Source organism: Ovis canadensis, chromosome 3 (genome assembly GCF_042477335.2).
Source record: "Ovis canadensis isolate MfBH-ARS-UI-01 breed Bighorn chromosome 3, ARS-UI_OviCan_v2, whole genome shotgun sequence".
In the NCBI taxonomy this organism is placed as follows: domain Eukaryota; kingdom Metazoa; phylum Chordata; class Mammalia; order Artiodactyla; family Bovidae; genus Ovis; species Ovis canadensis.
Genome location: NC_091247.1, coordinates 141,952,933 through 141,975,373, shown reverse-complemented (window position 1 = coordinate 141,975,373; position 22,441 = coordinate 141,952,933). Strand labels below are relative to the sequence as shown.

General features: G+C 50.0%; 1 long non-coding RNA gene across 1 annotated transcript; it reads left to right on the top strand.

Annotated features, from left to right (window-relative positions):
• The first annotated feature begins 3,433 nt into the window (after positions 1-3,433).
• On the top strand, positions 3,434-6,047 carry LOC138435777 (uncharacterized). Its single transcript, XR_011255229.1, has 2 exons — positions 3,434-3,555; positions 5,874-6,047. It is a non-coding gene; the product is annotated as an uncharacterized lncRNA (long non-coding RNA).
• The last annotated feature ends 16,394 nt before the right edge of the window (positions 6,048-22,441 follow it).

The window sequence follows — 22,441 nt, the reverse complement described above, 5'->3', positions numbered from 1 at the left end:
CCATAGCTTTGACACATGTAATGTACTCTGAACTATGTTTTTCCCTATTCTTTTACCACCATTCCTGCATTAGCCTGTGTCTCCCTACACCTATAACACAACACATACAAGGACAGAATTTGTGTAAAGTCCTTTAAAGCACAGATGAGGAATCAATTAATCCTATCAGGGGAGTGGAAGTGTTAGAAAACTCCACAGAGACTTGATACCTGAGCTGGGACTTAAAGTGTGAATAGGAATTTACCCAATAGAAGGGGGTGGCAAATTCCTGGCAGTGGGAAGATCATGTGACATCTCAGAAATGAGTCACATGTGTATATATTATAAATACACAAGCAAAGGATTTATGAAGGTTTCGTGCTGTGAAGAAATATTTCCCTCAACATGAAGGTAACTTTGGGTGTTCAGCGGGTATGATGCCTCTTGGGCAGCTTCAGCCTAAGGAAGGGAAGAAGAGGCTAGCAAAGAATGACCAGACTAGGAAGGGATGGGACTGTATCCTATAATTGACACAATGACAAGATAATAGGGCCTGGGTTGATTATGCTTGCATTTTACATAGGTCGTGTGCTCAGATGGGGGCTTCCCGGATGGCTCAGTAGTAAAGAATCCACCTGCAGTGCAGGAGGCTGCCTGGGTGGGGAAGATCCCCTGGAGAAGGAAATGGAAACCCACCTCAGCTTTCTTGCCCAGAAAATCTCATGGACAGAGGAACGTGACAGGCTACAGTTCATAGGGTCACAAGCATTGGACATGACTTAGTGACTAAACCACAACCCCCATGCTCAAATGGCCTGGAGGATTGTTTAGAGAGGGGAAAATCTGAAGGGAGAAAGACTTGCTTCACTGTTAGGGAGAGGACCCAAGCTGAATTAGACACGTGGCAGTGGGAATGGAAAGGAGGGGACAGGTGGCAAAGATATTCATGAAATGAAATGGATTTATTAAATGATTAGGGCTTGAGGGAGAGAAGGGAATGTAAAATGACTCAGTTCTCACCTTCTCCCCTTCACCCCTTATCCAATTACTTAGAACAAGTCTTTTAAAAAAAAACATTCTTAGTTTTTTCTTTTATCATTTGGCTGCACTGGGTCTTAGTTGCTGGTGCACAGGCTTCTCATCGTGGTGGCAGAGTGCAGGCTCTAGGGCATGCAGGCTCAGTAGTTGCTGCTTGTGGGTTTTCTAGAGCACAGGGACTTCAGTAGCTGTGGCCTGTGAGATTCGTCACCCCATGGCCTGTGGAATCTTCTCAGGCCAGGGATCAAACCTGTGTCCCCTGCATTGGCAGGTGGATTCTTAACCACTGGACTACCAGAGAAGTCCTACTTTAGCACAGTTCTTAAGTATCTCTTTGTATGTATCCACTTCTTCCTACCTTCTCCACCTTAATCCCAACTCAGTTGTCCAAGCCATCAGTGAATCTGGTTACCCTTCACTTGCATTTTTTACACCCTGAGTGATCTTTTAAGAATGTAATTCTAATCATGCCTCTCTCTTGTTTAAAACCATTAATGACTTCAACTTCCTCCAATAAAGACCAAAATGCTTAACAAGGCTCTCCTAACCTGGCCCTGGCTTGCCCTTAGAGCTGCACTTCGTGACCCTCTGGCATTTCCAGCTCCTCTTTCCCACCGCCACAGCCTCTTCACCTGGCTAAATTCTCCTAATCCTTTGCAGCAGCTGAGATGTTTTCTGCCTTGCTCAGGGAGGTCTCCGAGGCCTAGAGCCATGCCTTTCCCTATAAGCTTCCCTAGAATGACTTCCTCCCACAGGTCAGCTCATCTTTTTCATCTTCCTGGTTCTTCTAGTCACCAGCTATATGCACTTTTAGAAGTCATCTGTGCCTTTGCTCACTTGTCTAAGAATGGAAATCATAATACCTATTTCATAGATAAGGGAGCTGTCCATGTAAAACACTTCGCACTGTTCCTGGCACACAGTGAGTGCCCAGCAAATATTCCTGATTTTACCCACAAGACCATAAACGTCCAGAGAACAGAGATGGTACTCCTCTCATTTACTGCTATAATCTCTTGCTTTTGCAGCTCCAATAAATAGTCATGTGAGGGAGCAGAGGTGCATTCAATAAGACAGTGGGAGCATTCCACCCAACCACCCAAACTCTGTGTCCCAAATGATGATGGATGAGGGTTGGTGATACTGACCGCCCCCGCCCCCCGCCCCTGCTCCCGTTCCTCTCTTCACCCAAAGCACCACCACACCCCTCCCATTCCACTCAACCCCCTTCCCTGCCACACCAGCCCTTGAGAATGTGTGTGTGTGTGTGTGTGTGTGTGTGTGTGTGTAGGGATGTTTTAAACCCCTTTCTTCTCAAACTGTAGTTCTCTGGGTAGGGAGGCATCCTGGAGCTGCGATGGGAAAAGCATGAGAACTGATGCCAGAAATCACGGATTCGATTCCCAGTCCTGCCACCTATTAGAGGCGAGATGTTGGCCTGGTTATTTAATCTCTCGCGTTGGGAGAGCCCCACGCCCCGGGTGGTTCGGAGGAACCAGCGAGGTAATGGTTGTAAAAGGGCCTGTGCCCGCTGTACCGCGCCGTCGAAGGAGGCATTAGCACCGTTACGCCCGCCCTCGCCCTACCCGCTCCCGGGCCGCCGCGGCGCGCTGGAGCCGCTAATGGGATTTATGCTAATGGAGGACGCGGATGGCCGGTCGAGCGCGCGGCCCCGCCGCCCCCGCGCCCCACCTCGCTTCAGGCGGGCCGCCTGCCCAGAAGTCGCGACCGGGAACCGGCACCGTCGGTCGCTGGGCAGAAGGGGGGTGGGGGGATGGGAAGGCCTGGCGGGGCTGGAGGAGACGCGGCCCTGGCGGCGGGCAGTCTGGTTGCCTGCCGCCCAGTGTTTGTCTTCATCCTCTCTCCCCCATTTCGGCTTCTATCTCCCAGTTCCTTTTCATTTGCTCTCCATCTCTACAGGTCTTACTCCCTACCTCCATTCGAGAATTACTGTTCCCTTTTGTCGGTGACTCAGACAGTAAAGCGTCTGTCTACAATGCGGGAGACCCAGGCTCGATCCCTGGGTCCGGAAGATCCCCTGGAGAAGGAAATGGCAATCCACTCCAGTTCTATTGCCTGGAAAATCCCTTGGACTGAGGAGCCTAGTAGGCTACAGTCCATGGGGTCGCAAAGAGTCGGACGCGACTGAGCGACTTCACTCACTTGTCAATTACACCAGCACGTGCAGGGCACTTCTGCGTCCCAGGCAGTGCGCTCGGCACGGGGGTGGGGTGGGGAGGGGGTACACGCGGCGCAGAGTACGGAGATGCGGAGTGTGTCCCCAGGGGTTCGGGGCGGGGGAGCAAGCCCTCTTCTGGCTGGGAATCAGGGAGGAAGAGGCATTTGAGTTGAGCTCGAGGAATGGATAGGATCCCAAAGGGGAGGGGAATGGGAAGTGAGGTAGTCAGAAGTGTTCAGAAAAGATGGAGAAGTTAATCCAGCGTGGCGGAAGTGCAAGAATCTTGATAGGGGGTGGTAAAGGCTGGAGGGAATTTTGGTATCACAGAATAAGAGACCTTGAATACCAAGCCGTATAAGGTAAGTTTAATTCTCCAAGCACTGAGCTATTGAAGGGTCTGGTTTTTTTTAGCAAATGGCAGGCGAGAACTTCTTCCCGTTCTCTAAGAGAGGCACCAAAGCATACTGGTAAAATGCATGGGCTCAGGAGTTATACTGGCCCTGGTTCAAGGTCTGCTTCTGTCAGTTATGTGTTGTGTGATGGGCAGCTTGACTTATCTGTGCCTCCATTTCCCTATGTATTAAATGGGGGTGATAATTATAGTTTAAAGGGCTGTTGGGAGGATTAAATGAGACAGTGTTTGCAAAACTCTTAGCACAGTGCCTGGCATATAGTAAAGGCTCCACTTAGGCATTAGTTCTTATTACTTTGTGTCTCGCTGTCTTCTTTTGTTTTTCCTTTCTCTCTTCTGATGACCTCCCTCTCACTGAAAACAAAACAAATCTTCCCAAACCCATGTTTTTCCAGCCCCATGCCTAGGAATCACCCTCTCACAATGAATAATGTGTTGAATTAAATCAGACTCTAATACAACTAAGTCCCCTTATAGAAACACATCTGTGCCTCTCCCAGGTGCCCAGGTTCCCTAGACCCTTGCCTAGGGGAAGAGATGCAGTTATTGAGGTCCTGAACTCCTTTCTGCTAAATTCCAGCCTCCTTAAAAGCCAAGACCACAGTGCTTCCACGTGCCTGACCTTCAGTAGGTTCCTCCTCTAAACCAGGGGTTGTCAAGTATGCATCAGAATCCCCTCAAGGGTTCTTGTTGAAACAGGTTGCTGGGCCCACGGTTAGGGTTTCTGGTCATTAAGTCTTTGGTAGGGCCTGAGGACTTGCATTTCTAATGCATTTCCTGGTGATGCTGATGCTACTGATGGGGTGACTTCACTGAGGACCCAGTGCTCTAGAATTGCTGTTGAATGGCTACCCCCGAGAAAGTAAAGTAGCCTCACCACCCCTTTCCGGCCCAGCTGGTCATGAGAATCCAAAATATGTGTCCAAGGCCTAGAATCATGAAGAGTGAGACTAGGAAATTTTCTAAAAACTTCCCAAGTGATTCTGATGTGCAAACAAGTTTGAGACCCACTGGAAAATCCCATGGAAAGAAGAGCCTGGTGGGCTACAGTCCATAGGGTCACAAAGAGTCGAATAGGACTTAGCAACTTCACTTTCACTTTTCACTTTTACCTTGTACTGCCCCCCCATCCCCCTCCCACCAACACTATTATACTCCCCTTCTCGTTGTGCCCACCTCAGCTGACCCAGCAAGCCCTACTGCCTGCCCATGCTTCATTCAGAGGATGCTCAGCTACTCTGAGTTCAAGGTGGCTGGAACTGTAGGGAGACAGGCTGAGAAAAGGAAGAGGAAAGTAGCTGGTTCTGAAAAAAGACCAGAGATTTATATAAATTGTAACAGGTAGCAACACTACTAATTCTTAACCCTGAAAGTTAAGTCAACAGCCAGTTCTTGGAGTCAGGCCTGGAATCAGATCTGGGCTCTCTCCATCTCTGTTCAACTTCTGCTATCTGTTGATTTGAGGTTTAAAAAGGAGATCATGGATTCAAAGTTCTAGCTGTCGCTATTCATCCAGAACTTTCACACACATTTCATTACATTCTCTCAACAGTCCTGTGGGACAAGCAAAGTATCGTTCCCACAGGGAGTGGAAGGTTCAACTGCTAGTTCCCTCCCATTTTACAGACAAGAAAGGTGAGTCTCAGAGAAGTTAAAAGACTTGTCTGAAGTACTGCGCAGTTTGGGTAAATAGGGGAAGTTCTTGAAGCAGAGCAGACTGTCATCTCTACTTATTCTCTGTCTGTTCCCTTGCTCTCTCCTCCCCCTGGGTCCCTTTTGCAACCCCTCTAGGCTTGTTTTACCTGCTCTGAATGGAAGGAAGATGGGGTGCGCTCTCCGCACTTCTTGGGGATGGTCTTGCTCTCCTGCCCATCACCCAACCCTCTGCCTGCAGCTTCCTCCCTAGTTAGGCCCCTATAGGACTGAAACTGGCAGTCCCTGGGGCACATATCTACCCTGAATTCAAATTCTGATGCAACCGTCTCGCAAGCCGTGTGATTTTAAACAGACCTCTTCCGCTCTCCAGGCCTGTCTCCGCATCAGTGACATAAGGAGTGGTTTAAATCCATGGTTCCCAAATTTAGAGGCCTTGGAGTAATCATAGGAGATTTAGCCCCTGGCACCATAAAGACTATGAGTAACCCATCTGTGTGTAACTGATTGACTATGTGTAACTGTATGATTGCTGGGGGATGAATAAAATGCAAATGAGTTTTAATGATGAGATCCAGAACTCAGTCATTATGGTGCTTTCTCAATCAACAGATATCAAAAATACAACTGCTGGAATTCCCTGCCAGTTCAATGTTTAGGACTCAGCACTTTCACTGCCAAGGAACTGGGTTCAGCCCCCGTTGGAAGTTAACATCTCGCAAGCCATGCAGCGTGACCCCTCCCCCCCAAAAAAAACAAAATAAAACAACACTAATAACATGTCAAGGTCGTGGAAGTTTTTTGGAATGAAAAAGTTTGGAAATCCTTTGGAATTGAGCTTCCATCCTGCAAAGCTACGAAAGCGAAGGGATTTTAGGCCACTAGGGGGCGCTGCAGCCTGGAAACGACGTGGAAACGGGGTGAGAAAGCGGTTCCAAACTGGGAGAGGATATCATCCAGGTTCCAGTCCTGGGTCTAGAGACAATAACGAAGATATGTTACACATAAGGCTCTGTAAGGGAGATGTACCTCCAGATCTGAGAGAGGTAAGGGACCCAGAGGAGACCCAGCACAGTGCATACGCCTGAGTCAGTCCCTTCTCATTAGACCTGGAGCTTCAGTTCCTGGCCTGGCTCATAGGAAAGTTCTCACATTCCACTTCAGCTATCTCCAGACAAGAAAGGGAGGAGGAAAGAAAAAGTACCAACAAGGCACAGATGGCCATCCTGAGGGAGTGGTCTTGGCACGAACCTCCGGAGTGCGGGGAACAGACGGAGATCTGGGGAGGCGGGGAATCCTTTCTGAAGGAGTTGGGGGGCAATAAGAGAGGAGCAGAAGGTCAGTTCAGGCAGAGATTCTGTCTGAAAAAGGAGTAATTATAAGAAGACCTTTGCTAAGATGTGGGCTGCCTCACCCGGCAGTAAGCAGCAGCAGCTCACTGCCAGAGGGGAGGATAGGAGAGGCCAGCACCCTCCACTTTCAGCCCCTTGCCCACCCTTCCCCAACCCTGCTGAACCCCGAGCAGAGCTCTGACCCAGCTCAGGCTCTCCAATCAGAAGTTTCTCCCTGGCAAGGGCCAGAGAACTTTGAAGAGAGAAGTGGATTTCCACACAATATACCCCCAAGGCTGAGGCCCTGTCACACTCAGACTGTCAGGATCCAGAAAACTTTCCAGCTTATCCTGAAGGTGACTCAGACAGACAGGCGCTCCCCATGACGCGACACAGGGGCTCTGCCCTGCCCTGGGACAGACAGACACACACAGACACACAAGCTCAGGCTTGATTTTAGCCGAGCAAATGAAAGACCCAGGGCCAGAGCATTGCCTCACTCCCCCAACTTCTCCTCCCTGCCAAGCTCCACTCACCAGCTGTTCCCTTCTCACAGCCCCCAAAGGCTCAGAGCAGCAGATTCCTTCCCATAGTCGTCCCTTTGCCCTACCCAACCCCTCCCCCTCGCACTGACCCCCAGGGTGAGTGTCTCTCAAGAGCTGCTCCTCCTGCCTTCCCACACCCCCAGGCCTCCCATGAAGCCTTTTTGAGGTTGCCAAGCATGGTTGGAGGGCATCACCGGCTCAGTGGACATGAACTTGGGCAAACCGCGGGAGACAATGAAGGACAGGGAGGCGTGCTGCAATCCTTGGGGTTGCAAAGTGTCGGACACGGCTTGGCAACTGAACAACAGCAACAGAACCTGAGTGCTCACCTAAGCAGGGAAGACCAGAAAGAGAGGCAGCCAGGGGAGATGGGGGCTTCACACTGGCAAGGCTTCTTGGGCAGCGGAGTGGACAGAGGATGGACAGGGTGGGCCAGTCACTCTGGAGGGTGTGGACAAACCCTGCCTTGCCCCATCTCGTCAGGACCATCTCCCAAGCTTACAATTTTGGCTCCAACACACACAAACACACGCCCAGGCTTGTCTGCTCTGCAGAAGTCTGTTTCCCTGGGGCTCCAGGCCCTGGTTCTTCATTGCCCACCAAGCCTTTCCCATCTGCTTTCACAGGGGACCCTCCATCATGGGTCCCCCACAGAGATCTCCAACTTTTCTAGCCTTTTTTTGCCTTCCAGAGACAAGGCATATCAAATCTGTGATCACTGAAACTGTTCCCTTACAGCGCAGCCCCAGCACCTCCCATCTCAGTGCCTCCCCCCTGCCTCAGGAAGGCTTCAAGGCTGGGAAGGAGGTCAGAATGGAGCCCATCCTGGCGAAATGAGAAAAGATTAGAGCAATACATTTGCTGTCAGTGGCAATAAGACTGCCTGAACAGGGGAGGAGGAGTATTTGATTTCAGGCTCTCAGGGGGTCTTGATGGAGGAACACTGGCAGCCTGCAGCCCCAGGCCTGATGGAGTGGGGAAGGCTAGTCCCAGCCCCAGCCAACGAGGGGCCCGGGTGCCCCAGCCCTCCCATCTCAGTATTGACCCCATCCTCCACAGTCACATGCTGGGTTCCAGCTCCCTCCTCTCTCCCCAACCGTCATTTCTCCTTTTCCACTGCCAAACTTGCTTCCCCACAGCAGTTTTTCTACTGGTGTAGGGTGATGGAGCAGAAAGAACACTGCTCTAGGGGCTGGAGAGGAGGCCTGGGTTCTAACCCCCCTACTGCGTCTGTCCAAACCGAAAGAATTCCTGCAAGTTGCTAAGCATCTCTGAGCCTGGGAGCAGGGTGGGGCTGGAAGACAACATGACCTTTGACATCCTGAGGTCACTCAGCCATTCACTGCTTCAGTGGTGTTGGGCAACATCACTTAACCTCTCTGTGTGTGCATGCTAAGTCACTTCAGTCTGACTCTTTATGATCCCATGGATTGTAGCCCACCAGGCTCCTCTGTCCCTGGGATTCTCCAGGCAAGAATACTGGAGTGGGTTGCCACGCCCTCCTCCAGAGCATCTTCCCAACCCAGGGATTGACCTGCATCTCTTATGTCTCTTGCATTGGCAAGTGGATTCTTTACCACTAGCGCCACCGAGGAAGCCCCTCACCTCTCTGAGCTCCCATTTATTCATCTATGAAGTGAAAGTGAAGCAAATAACAAAACCTAGCTATGTCCTGGGCTTCCCTGGTGGCTCAGATGGTAAAGAATCCACCTATAATGGGGGAGACCTGGGTTCAGTCCCTGGGTTGGGAAGATCCCCTGGAGGAGAGCATGGCAACCCACTCCAGTATTCTTGCCTGGAGAATCCCAGGGACGGAGGAGCTTGGTGAGCTCCAGTCCATGGGGTCACAAAGAGTCGGACATGACTGAGTGACTAAGCACAGCACAGCTATATCCCAGGGCATTGGTGATATGAAATCTGTGAACAGTTGCATAATCTTGTTTACACGGAATCCGTGGTATGTTTCGCAGCTGAAGAATGCACCTGAGCTTCATCCAGAAGCTCTAGATGTTTCTTTCCTGCCCTAGAATCCTGGCTCTGGACCCTGCCCTCCCCAGTGGATAGAGCGTGTAGTCTCTCTGGCAAGATGATAGTGATGGTGAAAGTCGCTCACTCATGTCTGACTCTGTGCAACCCTGTGGTCTGTAGCCTGCCAGGCTGCTCTGCCCATGGAATTCTCCAGGCCAGAATACTGGAATGGGTGGCTGTGCCCTTCTCCAGGGGATCTTCCCAACCCAGGGATCGAATCCAGGTCTCCCGCATTGCATGCGGATTCTTTACTGTCTGAGCCACCAGGCAAGCCCTCTGGCAAGGTGGATTAGGGGGTTTCTTGGTCAAACAGGCCTGAGCTGAGGAGCTGACTGTCCTGGACCAGTCCTGAAAGATATTCAGGAGGGGGGAGATTTTATTTTATTTTAATTTTTTGGCTGTGCCATGCAGTATGTGGGATCTTAGTTTTCCAACTAGGGATCAAACCTGTGCCCCTGGAGTGGAGGCTCAGAGTCTTAACCACTGGACTACCAGGGAAGTCCCAGGAGGGGGAGATTTTAGGCGCAGTTGGTCAATAGTATCTACTCCCTAAATCCTCCGGTCCTTGCGTCCACGTGCGAATGGTGCCCCTTGAAGCTGTGCAGTGTGGCACACGATAGCAGTGTTCTGGAGAGTGTTCTCTCCAGCCCCTAGAGCAGTGTTCTTTCTGCTCCGTCACCCTGCACCAGTAGAAAAGCTGCTGTGTGGTCTGCCTGGATGGGACTGACACAGCTGCTGTCCAACCTCCAGATGATGGACAAGGTGCGAGGCAGGGAGACTAGGGGATGGACTTAACATTTTATTTTTAGGCTGCCTGGAATCACATGCAGTGTTTTTCGTATGACATCTGGTCTACACAACAGCCTGAGAGGCAGGCATAATGGACAGAGAATAACTTGCCTATTGTTATCCACTGGGAGGAACTGTGACTCAGGTTGACTGGGTCCCATCACTCCACACTGCCTCCTGCTGGAGCAGAAGGCTGGAGGCTTCAGCCTCAGGCCTGCCTCCCCCTGGCTGAAGGTTGTGGGTTGTGTTGCGCTCAGTCGCAAGCCCATGGACTGTACGCCACAAGGCTACTCTGACTATGGAATTCTCCAGGCAAGTATACTGGAGCAGATTGTCATTTCCTCTTCCAGAGGATCTTTCCTACCCATGGATCAAACCTAAATCTCTTATGTCTCCTGCATTGGCAGGCAGATTCTTTACCACTGTGCCACCTTGGAAGCCTGGAAATGGGGCAGATTTTTAAGAGTATGGCTCTTCTAAACCAACTTAGCACAGAGAATGCTTTGGAAAATATAGAGGCCTGCACAAATGCATTCAGAATCAGAATCCATGTACTTCTTTTCTGGTTCCAACCTCATTCCCCTCACTCTTCCTCCTCTGCTTGGTCTTCCGCTCTGGCCAGATCTCCTCACTTCATTTTCACCTGGCATATCAAGCTGATTCCTGTCTCCTTCCCCTCTGCCTATCCAGTCACCATCCTCTGAAGCTTCCCTTAAGGGCCTCCTCGTCCATGAAGGCTTTCCTACCACCCAAAGTGGCAATAAGCATCGACTTCCTCAACTTACTAGTCTCTTTTTATGAATGTGTCCTGATTCCCCAAGAGAGACCCCAACAGATTCTCCGAAGGCACAGACTATGTCTTCTACTTCTTTGTGATCTTGGGGCTTGCCTAGAGTCTGGTACACAGTGGGTGTTAGAAAGACTATTGTAGCTGAAGGTGATGATTGTGGTGAGAGTTCTTCTGACAGAATACACATTTGAGTTGAAAGTAAAAGTGGGAGAACTTCCCTGGAAGTCCACTGGTTAAGACTCTGTGCTTCCACTGCAGGGAGCATGGGTTCGATCCCCGGTCAGGGAACTTAAGATACTGCATACCATGCAGTGTGGCCAAAAAATTTAAAAATTAATTAATTAAAAAAAAACAGAGGTGGGGATGATGGTGACAGGGGTCATGACTGTGAAGGCAGTCATGGTGGTGAGTTTGAGAGCATGGTGGCATCGGGTGGTGATATTGATGACGTGAGTTTAATGACGATGGTAGTAATGGTGGTTAATGATGGTGACAGCGGCTGTACTAATTATCACTGCATAACAGATTACTCACAAAACTTAACAACTCAAACGACACACATTTATTCTCTCATAGTTTCTGTGGGTCAGGAATCTGAGCATGGTTTAGCTCAGTGCCTCTGGCTCCAAGTCTCTCACAAGAACACAATCAAGGTGTTAGCATGGGTTGCGGTCTCAACTATGGTCTCCACCGGAGGAGAATCTGCTTCCAAGCTCACTCAGAGGATTGTTGGCAGGACTCAGTTCCTCCTGGGCTCTTGGATCTCACTGGGTGTCGGCCTGGCTGGGTGGTCCCTTGCCACGTGGGCCTCTCCAGAGGATCGACAGCTTTCCTCAGTGCAAGAAAGAAGCCACATCTTTTTGTAGCCTCATGTTGGAATAACATTTCATCACCCCTGCTGAGTCCCGTCCACTAGAAGTGAGTCATTAAATACAGCCCACACTTGAGGGGTTAGGATCACACAAAGGCATGACTTTCAGGATGGAGGGGTCACTGAGAGTCACCTTAGGGACTGCCTACTATGATGGCCATGATGCTGATGATGATAGTGGAGGAGAGTGGCTGTTCTGATGATGGAGAATGTGAACAGACTGGGGAAGGTAGGGTATCTGAGAGCGAAAGTCCAGTCCATATAAGAGTTGAAAAGAGGTTCCTCCAAACTAGACCTGGGGCTTCCCAGGTGGCGCTAGCGTTTAGAACCCACCCACCAATGCAGGAGACATGAGAGACTCAGGTTCAATCCCTGGGTCAGAAAGATCCCCTGGAGGAGGGCATGGCAACCCACTCCAGTATTCTTGCCTGGAGAATCCCATGGACAGAGGAGCCTGGTGGGCTACTGTCCATAGGGTCACACAGAGTTGGACATGACTGAAGTGACTTAGGACTCATGCAAACTAGAGCTGAGCAGAGGAGTCCACTTGACTAGAGCCAGTTATGCAAGACTGCTCTCCTCCACCACACTGCAGTCCATTCTCGGTCCAAGTGCAGGTCCATTCCCCTAGAGTCCTCCTTCCCCATTACTTTCTTTGCCAATTTCCCCACCCTAGGCTGATGCTCTTCTTTAGGCAATTAATGAACTAAGTAATCGCCAAATGGAGAGCAATTACCACCAGCAATCAAAGGGAGGAGGGAAAAGAGTGGTCAGAGGCCCAAAGGAGACAGAGATTCTGCTGGTTTGGGGGCTGGGCTGCGGTTCTTTCAAGCTGGGTAAAGCGTCCACCCCTTCCTGTACAGAGTCCTCACGTCCTCGGTCTCTAGCTCCACTTCCCGCTAGGACACAGCCCACCACCACCACCACCACTCCTGACCTCCCCTCTCATGATCCTTCACGTGGCTGAAGCTTTAGGCCACAGCTTCACTGAGCCCAGGGGAACCCAGTTCCATGCCTCTCTCACTTGCCTCTACTCTTCTCTCCCTACTGCTGACTACCTGTTTCTTTCTTTGCTTTCTTTCTTTTAACCACGCTGTACAACATGCAGGATTTTAGTTCCATGACTAGGGATCAAACCCGTGCCCTCTGCAGTAGAAGTACAGAGGCTCAACCACTGGATTGTCAGGGAATTCCTTTACCTGCTATTTCTTAAAATCCCCCCAACATTACTCCTGCTTCAGAAGGAGCTTACGTTTTCTGATGCTTCATACCTTCAACGACCACTACCAAGCCTCCTAATCCAATGCCATGGTTTTCAGGTCTGGCAAGCCCAATAAAGCCTACTTCTCTGCAAAAGTCTCCTTAGGCAGCCAGATGATATTGGGTGTCAAGGGGCCAAGTTCTCTTGCAGTACGTTTGCCAAGTTGAATGACAGGGATAAAATGTATTAGCTTGAGAGGCAGGAGGCTAGGGCTCTAATCTCAGCTTTGTCACTCATTAATCATACCACTTATATTCTCTGGCCTCAGTGTCCTCATCTGTTAAATGGTGGGAGCTGAAGATGGGGGGTAGATTAGGTGATCTCTAAAGACCCTGCTGGGGGCTTCACTGGTGGCCCAATGGCTAAGACTTCCAACTCCCAAAGCAGGGGGCCTGGGTTCAATCTCTTGCCAGGAAATCCCACATCCCAGGGTTTGATCCCTTTTTCAGGGATCTAGATCTACACACCACAGCTGAAAACCCCAGTGTGCTACAACCGAAAGATCCCGCACGCCACAACTAAGACCGGGTACAGCCAAATCAACAATCAAATTTTTAAAAAGAAATGTATCATTTTTAAACTGTCTTTAAAAATTTTTTTTGAAATAAAATAAAGACCTTGCTGGGGGACTTCCCTGGTGGTAGGTGTGGGTTCAATGCATGGTTGGGGACCTAAGATCCCACATACTGCACACTGCAGCCAAGAAATAAAATTTAGAAAAAAGATCTTGCTGGTTCTAAACTTTGATTCTGAGTCCCATGAGGAGGGCGGAGGGTGAGTGGAGGTTGCCAGCTATGCTGGAAAGCTGAGGGGGACATGGCTAAGAGAACGGTTTCTGTTTGCAAAGGCTCATCAGACTTGGTCACCATGGGAAGCCTTCAACCTGTGCATTGTAAAAAGCCCAGGGCCACTCCAGCCTTCCTTTTCTGTATCTTCCCAGGCCCCCCAACCCCAGGTGCATGCCCTCAGCATCACCAGCTTCCCCTGTGGACCCTCTGCAGCACGTCCAGGCAGTCACCATCTCCCAGCCCTGTCTCCAACACTCCTTTTCCTTCCTTCCCCCCTTCCAGACACACCCATATTGTCCCCACCTTGCTCAGACCAGACCTTTGCCTATTCTCTTCTGTGCATGCTAAGTCACTTCAGTCATGTCCAACTCTTTGCCACCCTATGGACTGTAGCCCACCAGGCTCCTCCGTCCATGGGATTCTGCAGGAAAGAATACTGGAGTGGGTTGCCATTCTCTTCTCCAGGGGATCTTCCCGACCCAGGGATCGAACCCACATCTCCTGCAGGTCAGGTGGATTCTTTACCACTGAGCCACCGGGCTTCCCTCAAACAGCCCTGCCTGTTCTGGGGCCTCCCACCCCCTTAGTCTATGTGACCTCTCTCTTCTGGTTCTTCTCTTTGACAGTCTCAGTTCCCTTTGTCTTTCAGCCTCCTTTCCTGCCTCTGCTCCTCCTGTTTACCACTTAAACCTATGTGAATTCCCTAAGGCTTTGTCCTTGGCTATCTTAAAATGACAACACAATAACAAAAGCAAAAACAACCACGATTTAATGGTGCTTATACTGTACAGAAGAGCTTTCACATGTATTTTCATTTGATTCTTTGAGGTAAGCCATTCTCTCCTGTTTAAGAGAAGTCAGTTCTGCCTTCATAGAGTCTCTGAAAACTGTCTTTTCTTTTTTATTTTCTTTGCCACTGCCCTAATTCAAGCCCTTAATGCCTCTTCTTAGACCCTTGCTTCAGCGCCTAGCTGACAATAGCGTGGGTCTTAGCAGCTGCTGAGAAGGAAAAGGAGGTAGTTCCAGTTAACCAATTGACCAGGAGCTTTAGACTTAACTGAACCAGACCGGTTCAGTCAGTGGTTCTGACTGAACCACTCAGAACACAGCGGGCTGTACGGTAAAGATAAGGCCGTCAGAACCAGAATCATTCTAGGGAAGAGATTAGGGTCACACACGAAAATTCAGAATCTAAGCGTCAAGAGGAGAGTTCCCGATGAAACAGGCCAAGGGCTGCATAATGAAGTCTAGGAGAATCTCCCTGGAAGCCCCACCTCACCAGGATCTTTGTGCCGGTCCCAAATCATCTCCAGTCAACCCAGTCTGTAGCCTTAGCCTGCTGAAAGCAGGTCCACCTTGACTCCCTAGTTTAAGTCAGGAAAATCCTACCCCCATCAGGGAAGAGAGTAAGAATAAAGAAAATAATCTTAGAAATACTAAACAAATAAATTTAAATACAGGATTTTTTTTTTGTAATGGACTTTTGGGGGGCAATCATCGTAATACCATTTGTTTTGTCTGCTTTTAAAGATGTTTAAAGCTTTTAAGAAAATCTGATTTATGAAGAGTTTAATTGATTTCATTTGCAATCAAAGTTTAAATATTTGGGGGAATGTAATTTGCTAAATTCATAAGTTTTGGACAAAGTGGTTGTATAAGTAGTATGAGAATATTTGGAGGGATGTTAATAATTGAATAAAGATTAATAAATTGGACATCAAAGTAGAAAAAATAATCAGTATTCCTCTCCATGCCCCAAAGTGCCCGAGACATTAAAGAACTTATCAGCCTAAACTTTCCATCAGTGATTTCTGCTGTCTTCAATTAATTTCCATCTATAACTAACACCTCTGTGACCCCATTTCCTCATCTATAAAATGGGATGATATCATTACCTACTAAAAGGGTAGTTGTGAGGATTTAATGAGAGAATTCCTTCCATTGCACTTAGAACAACACCCAGTATACAAACACTAAATACAGTCGGCTGTCTTTATCTTCCCCCAGTACCACTTTGATCCTGTCAACTCCTGCTCAAAGGCCTTTTTAAAAACATAATTTTATTTGCTTGCTTTTGGCTGTGCTGGGTCTTCACTGCCACGTGGGCTCTTCCCTAGTTTCGGTGAGCGGTGGCTACTCTTGCTGCAGAGCATGGGCTCTAAGGTGCTTGGGCTCAGTAGTTGTAGTGCTTGGGCTCAGTAGTTGTGGTTGCCAGGCTCTAAAGCACAGACTCAATAGTTGCGGCCCATGGGCTTATTTGCTCCGCAGCACAGGGAATCTTCCCAGGCCAGGGATCAAACCTGTATCTCCTGCATTGGCAGGCTGATTTCTTTACCACTGAGAAACAGAGAAGCCCTCAAAACCCCTTAATTGCTCCCCAATCACCCCAGACAAATGCAAGCTCCTCCACGTGATGTCAGGACCCTCTCTGTCCTTACCTCTCTCTGCTTCCCAGCCTTGGTCCTCACTATTCCCCCTCACCCACCAGACAGAGTTATTATCTCTTTGCTTCACCCTGGTCCCTGTATCATTCAGTTCAGTTGAATTCAGTTCAGTTCAGTTGCTCAGTTGTGTCCGACTCTTTGCGGCCCCATGAATCGCAGCACGCCAGGCCTCCCTGTCCATCACCAACTCTCAGAATTCACTCAGATTCACATCCATCGAGTCAGTGATGCCATCCAGCCATCTCATCCTCTGTCGTCCTCTTCTCCTCCTGCCCCCAATCCCTCCCAGCATCAAAGTCTTTTCCAATGAGTCAACTCTTCGCATGAGGTGGCCAAAGTATTGGAGTTTCAGCTTTAGCATCAGTCCTTCCAAAGAAATCCCAGGGCTGATCTCCTTCAGAATGGATTGGTTGGATCTCCTTGCAGTCCAAGGGGCTCTCAAGAGTCTCCTCCAACACCACAGTTCAAAAGCATCAATTCTTTGGCGCTCAGCCTTCTTCACAGTCCAACTCTCACATCCATACATGACCACAGGAAAAACCATAGCCTTGACTAGACGGACCTTAGTCAGCAAAGTAATGTCTCTGCTTTTGAATATGCTGTCTAGGTTGGTCATAACTTTTCTTCCAAGGAGAAAGCGTTTTTTAATTTCATGGCTGCAGTCACCATCTGCAGTGATTTTGGAGCCCCAAAAAATAAAGTCTGACACTGTTTCCACTGTTTCCCCATCTATTTCCCATGAAGTGATGGGACCAGATGCCATGATCTTCATTTTCTGAATGTTGAGCTTTAGGCTAACTTTTTCACTCTCCTCTTTCACTTTCATCAAGAGGCTTTTTAGTTCTCTTCACTTTCTGCCCCAAGGGTGGTGTCATCTGCATATCTGAGATTATTGATATTTCTCCCAGCAATCTTGATTCCAGCTTGTGTTTCTTCCAGTCCAGTGTTTCTCATGATGTACTCTGCATAGAAGTTAAATAAGCAGGGTGACAATATATAGCCTTGACGTAGTCCTTTTCCTATTTGGAACCAGTCTGTTGTTCCATGTCCAATTCTAACTGTTGCCTCCTGACCTGCATATAGGTTTCTCAAGAGGCAGGTCAGGTGGTCTAGTATTCCCATCTCTTTCAGAATTTTCCACAGTTTATTGTGATCCACACAGTCAAAGGCTTTGGCATAGTCAAGAAAGCAGAAATAGATGTTTTTTTGGAACTCTCTTGCTTTTTCCATGATCCAGCAGATGTTGGCAATTTGATCTCTGGTTCCTCTGCCTTTTCTAAAACCAGCTTGAACATCAGGAAGTTCACAGTTCACGTATTGCTGAAGCCTGGCTTGGAGAATTTTGAGCATTACTTTACTAGCATGTGAGATGAGGGCAATTATGCAGTAGTTTGAGCATTCTTTGGCATTGCCTTTCTTTGGGATTGGAATGAAGACTGACCTTTTCCAGTCCTGTGGCCACTGCTGAGTTTCCCAAATTTGCTGGCATATTGAGTGCAGCACTTTCACAGCATCATCCTTCAGGACGTGAAACAGCTCAACTGGAATTCCATCACCTCCACTAGCTTTGTTCATAGTGATGCTTTCCAAGGCCCACTTGACTTCACATTCCAGGATATCTGGCTCTAGATTAGTGATCACACCATCATGATTATCTGGGTCCTGAAGATCTTTTTTGTATCATCACTTCTTCCATATTCTTCCTCTTCCCAAAACGCCATGCCTCCCTCCCTGCCATTAGGGCCAATCCCAACTTCTACCCATCCTTCAAAACCTGTCTCAAATGCTACCTCCCACAAGACACATTCCTGCTTACCATCAACTCCCTCCATGGAGCACTTCATTAGTAGCTCTTTCCTGGCAAACAGCACATTCAGTCTCCTGCATCAGAGCCAAGACTCACTTCTAATTCATCTCGGGGAACACAGATCTACCCTGCCCCGGGCCTGGTATATAATAGGTGCTCAGCTAACAGGCGGTGGCTTCCTCTAGCTCTGGGTGGTTGTGTCAGCTAAGCAGAAGCAGCAGGGGCCAGCAGGCTCCCCAGGCCAGTGTCCCTCTGCTTGCTGGCCTCCCTGGACCACAAGAGCACAGGAAACAGCGGCCAGGCCTGCAGGGGCACTTGGAAAGATGGCCGGCACAAGGGGAGCTGTATCTGCTTAGCTCATCAGTGATTCCCCAGAGTTCAGCCCCTCAACATTTTTTTAGACTCCTCTGTGCCAGGCCTTGTGGGGCAGACAGCAAGACCACTGCCACTTCCTGAAGAGGTACGCCCTTGTGCCCCAAGCTCCCGTGTGTCCACATACACGTGCCCCTGTGTGCACCCTACTCAGCCTGAGTCCCTCTCGCGACAAAGCGAGTGTCGTTGGCAAGCCCAGGCTGAGGGCCGGCTTTCCCCCAGTTTCCAAACAACTCCCCTGTCCGTGCCAGCGCCCACTGTCTGCTTGCCCTGCGCCTCCTCCTCCCTCTGTTGGGGCTGCCGCTGATGATGAAATTTGGCTTGCAACACCCTCTTCCTCCCTTTCCTGCAGGCCTGGGAGAGGATTAAGCCGCTGGAGTCTGAAATCGGAAAGATCCCAGCTTCTGCTCCCCAGCACCTCCCCACGCCCCCTCCCCTCCCCACCCATGCAAAACCAGAAAATTAATCTCCCCTTCTGCCTGTGATATGGCGGGCTGCATTACAAGCTGGGCGTCGAGATAAAGCGAGGAGCCGCGGGACGGCGGCCCAGCACTGGGGCCCCGGGTGGGGCAGGCCTGGGAGATAAGGGCCTCCCAGCCCCATGAATTATTCACCCGCACTGCCTCCTCTGGCTCAGAGGCCGCCCAGGGCGCTGAGATTGCACCTTCCAGAGAGGCCTAGTGAAGGTGGGAGGAGGGTCCATGGGGAAGGTGTGGGCTGTAGAGGGGTCCCCAGTGGGAGCAAGAGGGGAGGACTGTCTTCAGCTGGGGAACAGCTCAGAGACACAAGCTCCTTGCAGGGCCAACTGATGCAGAGGAAGGAAAGTGTCCCCAGCCTAGGGGACCCCAGATCCAGCCATGACCCCCAGGCTGCACTATTGAGCAGCTGCTAGGGCCAGGATCGGCCCAGGTGCTTGTCGTCTAGAGCTGGAGATCCAGACCACCCTACACCAAGGTGCCCAGGACCCCATACACCTACTGATGCGGGCAGAGCACAGGCCACCCTCCCCTCCTCCGGAGGTCAAAGTAGCCACTGCCCACTCTGGGGGGACACCCTGCCTTGGGAAGGTGTTGTCAGGGGAGGACAGAGGACAGACCTACTCCCAGAGCAATCAGAGCCCACAAAACAGAGACTAGAGCAGCTGGAGCAGGAGGAAACTGGAGGTCAGGCTGCCAGCATGCTAAGCTGCTCAGTCGTGTCCGACTCTCAGCAACCCTGTGGACTGGAGCCCGTCAGGCTCCTCTGTCCACAGGATTATCCAGGCCATTTCCTCCTTCAGGGGATCTTTCCTGCGGGATTGATGCGGGATTGAACCTGCATTTCTTACGTCTCCGGCATTGGCAGGCCGATTCTTTACCACTAGCACCACCTGGGAAGCCAAGGAGGCCAGGGTTGGGTAAGGGATTAACCAGGGAAGTTTTCTGGAAAAAGAAAAGCTCCAGGTCCTTTTCAGATCTTTGTTTCTCCTTTGTTCACTCCTCTCAAAGACCCAGAATTTTAAAGCAGTGAGGGACCTTAGTGGTCTCTTCCTTATTTCCAAGTCTCCATTGCTCCATCTCTAATTACCCTCTCTCTGTCTCAGTCTCTCTCCTCCACCTCCCTCCCCACATCTGCCCTTTCAATCTGCCTTGACCCCAGTTTCTCCTCCTCTCTCTTGCTCTCTGCCTTTCTCTGTCTTCTTATGTTTCCTCTTTAATCATCCCTTCCTTCTGAAGCTGTGACCCGCCCCCACCAAATGACAGGATGACACACAATTTGGGACTTGTGATGGGAGAAAGGTGGCCCCCAGGGAGGAAAAGAGGAAAAAGAGGGGTCCAATGTGATCCTGGAAGTGCAGATGAACCGCCAAGACGCCGGGGAGACAGCAGGGGCAGTATGGGGAGCCTCCCAAAGGTGTCCTGGTACAGGAAAGAGACTGAGTTACCTAGAGTGCCAGGAAAGAGAGGAGCTGGGAGCAGGTGAGGGTCAGAGGAGACTCCTTCCAGGCTGCAGTGCTGGGGGCCCCACCCGGGAAGCACCCTTGAACCCACTGATCCCTGTAGCAGATACGGTGCCCAGTGAACACGGCTCTGTGTTTTGAGACCCTCACTCATGTTGGAGGGGGAGGGGTGATGTGCAGAGAAGGGGAAGAGCAGAGAGCGAAGAGGGACCAGATTGAGAGGTGAACACGGAAAGGAGAAAAGGGTGAGCCCCGCAAAGATGGAGAAAGCAGTGATTTGGGTGGGAGACAGAGGAACATTTAAGTGGGGCAGCGGAGAGATTAGAGAGAGGAATGAGGAAGAGAGAAGACAGGACAGGATTGGGGGAGGGGTGGTAAGCAGGGAGGAGTGAAGGGCAAGGGTAGCAGAGAAATGAGGGAAGAGGTAAGAGGAGCATTTGGACCAGAAAAGAGAATGAAGTGGGAGATAATGAAGGTCAAGAGACAAAGTGGAGTCTGCAGGGGTAGAGGAGAGGTGTCTTGATGGGGCTTGTCTGCCTCAGGTCCACAGCCCCTTCCCACTGTCTGCTAATTAACTCCTTAATTGTCGCCACATTTGCTGAGCTGGCAGATGAAGTGATTGCAGACAGATTGGGGTGCGTGTGATTTCACGCACTGGGGAGCGGAGAAGAGCTGCTGGGAGTCCCAGGGGGCCTTACCCTTCCCCCTTCTTCTCCCTGTCTCCGAGAGCTGGAGGGCGCTTCTGCACCTAGAGCAGATGGGGCCATCTGCAAGGGAAGTGTCCGTGGGGAATTTGCCCCATCAACCTCTCAGGGATGAAAATAATACTTGCTGCTGTTGATGGAACACCTACTGTTTACCAGGCAGACATTTTTTTTTCATCCCTGTGGGCATTAGCCAGATTTTATGGTTTGTGGAGAAAAGGAGTCTCAGATGAGTTAAGGAACTTGTCCAGGATCACACAGCACTGGTGTGACTGAGGTGGGATTTGAATTCAGGTCAGTATGATGCCAAAGCCCAGGGTGGGTCCTAGCCAGATGCCTTGTGCAGAGGAGAGAGGGATACCTACAGGCCTATTTCTCTCTCAGCCCCAGAAGAGAAAGGCTGCCGAGGTGAAGGGACTGCAGGTGCCAGAGAGGAGGAAAGTGTGGACAAGAAAGTGGGAGGAAGCTAAAGGAGCTAGGATCTGTCAAGGCCTGAATAAGAGGGAGGTGGGCCCAGAGAAAGAGAAAGAAGAAGCGTGACACTAATCACAGTGCTTGGATCCCTCACATGTCATCTTACCAAAGCCAGCTTCCCTTTCCTCTCATCCCTGCACCACAAGCCCCTGTCAGTAGGACTTGCCCTCCTACCACTTGATGCTGGTCCATCCTTCAATTTCACTCCTGGTTTTTGCTAGACTGGAGTCAGTTGTCAGCGTGTTCATCTCTCCTTTGACACTGAGAGAATTTGGCCCATGACTCCAGGGCCAGTCCTGGGGCTGGACACAAGAAAAGCCACAGTGGAAGTTTGCCAAAATGTACAAGGATCCCTCTCACCTCAAATGAAGAGGAAACAATAGCCGGAGTCTGATATACAGGAATAAATAACCAAAGTTTTGATCCAGACCTGTGGATTCTGAAGATCTAGATTTCTCAAGACTGACTGGTATATATCACAGATCTTGAGAAGTTGGGAAATCTGGACCCCACCTCCAGAGATTCTGATTTAATTGGTCTAAAGCGGGGCCACGGCAGCAGCATTTGAAAAAGCTACCCAGGTGACTCAAATGTACAGCCTGGGCTGAGAACCACTGTCAGATTCTACCCTGATGTGGCTGCACTGGTGGTTTTATTACTGGATTCAAACAGTAATGCTAATAATAAGTTATTACTTATTGAAGATTTACTGAGTACAAGCTAATGTGCTGAGCTGTTTCTATGCATTAGTTCATGTAATTCTCAGAATCTCCGGTGAAATAAATATTATCCCCGTCTTACAGATGAGGAAACTGAGCTCAGAAGACCTGCTCATTCTACTGAATGGCGGAGCCAAGTCTGGGACGTGAGATTGCCCGAGTCACACTCTTACTTCCCCCCAGACTCCTCCTGAGGCTGCTCCTTGGCCTCAATCAGTCCTTGCCTGCCTCCACCTCACCTCATCACCACCCCCGCTGCTCCCTCAGTAACATCCCAGGTGACTGAAGCAATTTGCAGCCATTTGAAGAAGCTCCTTG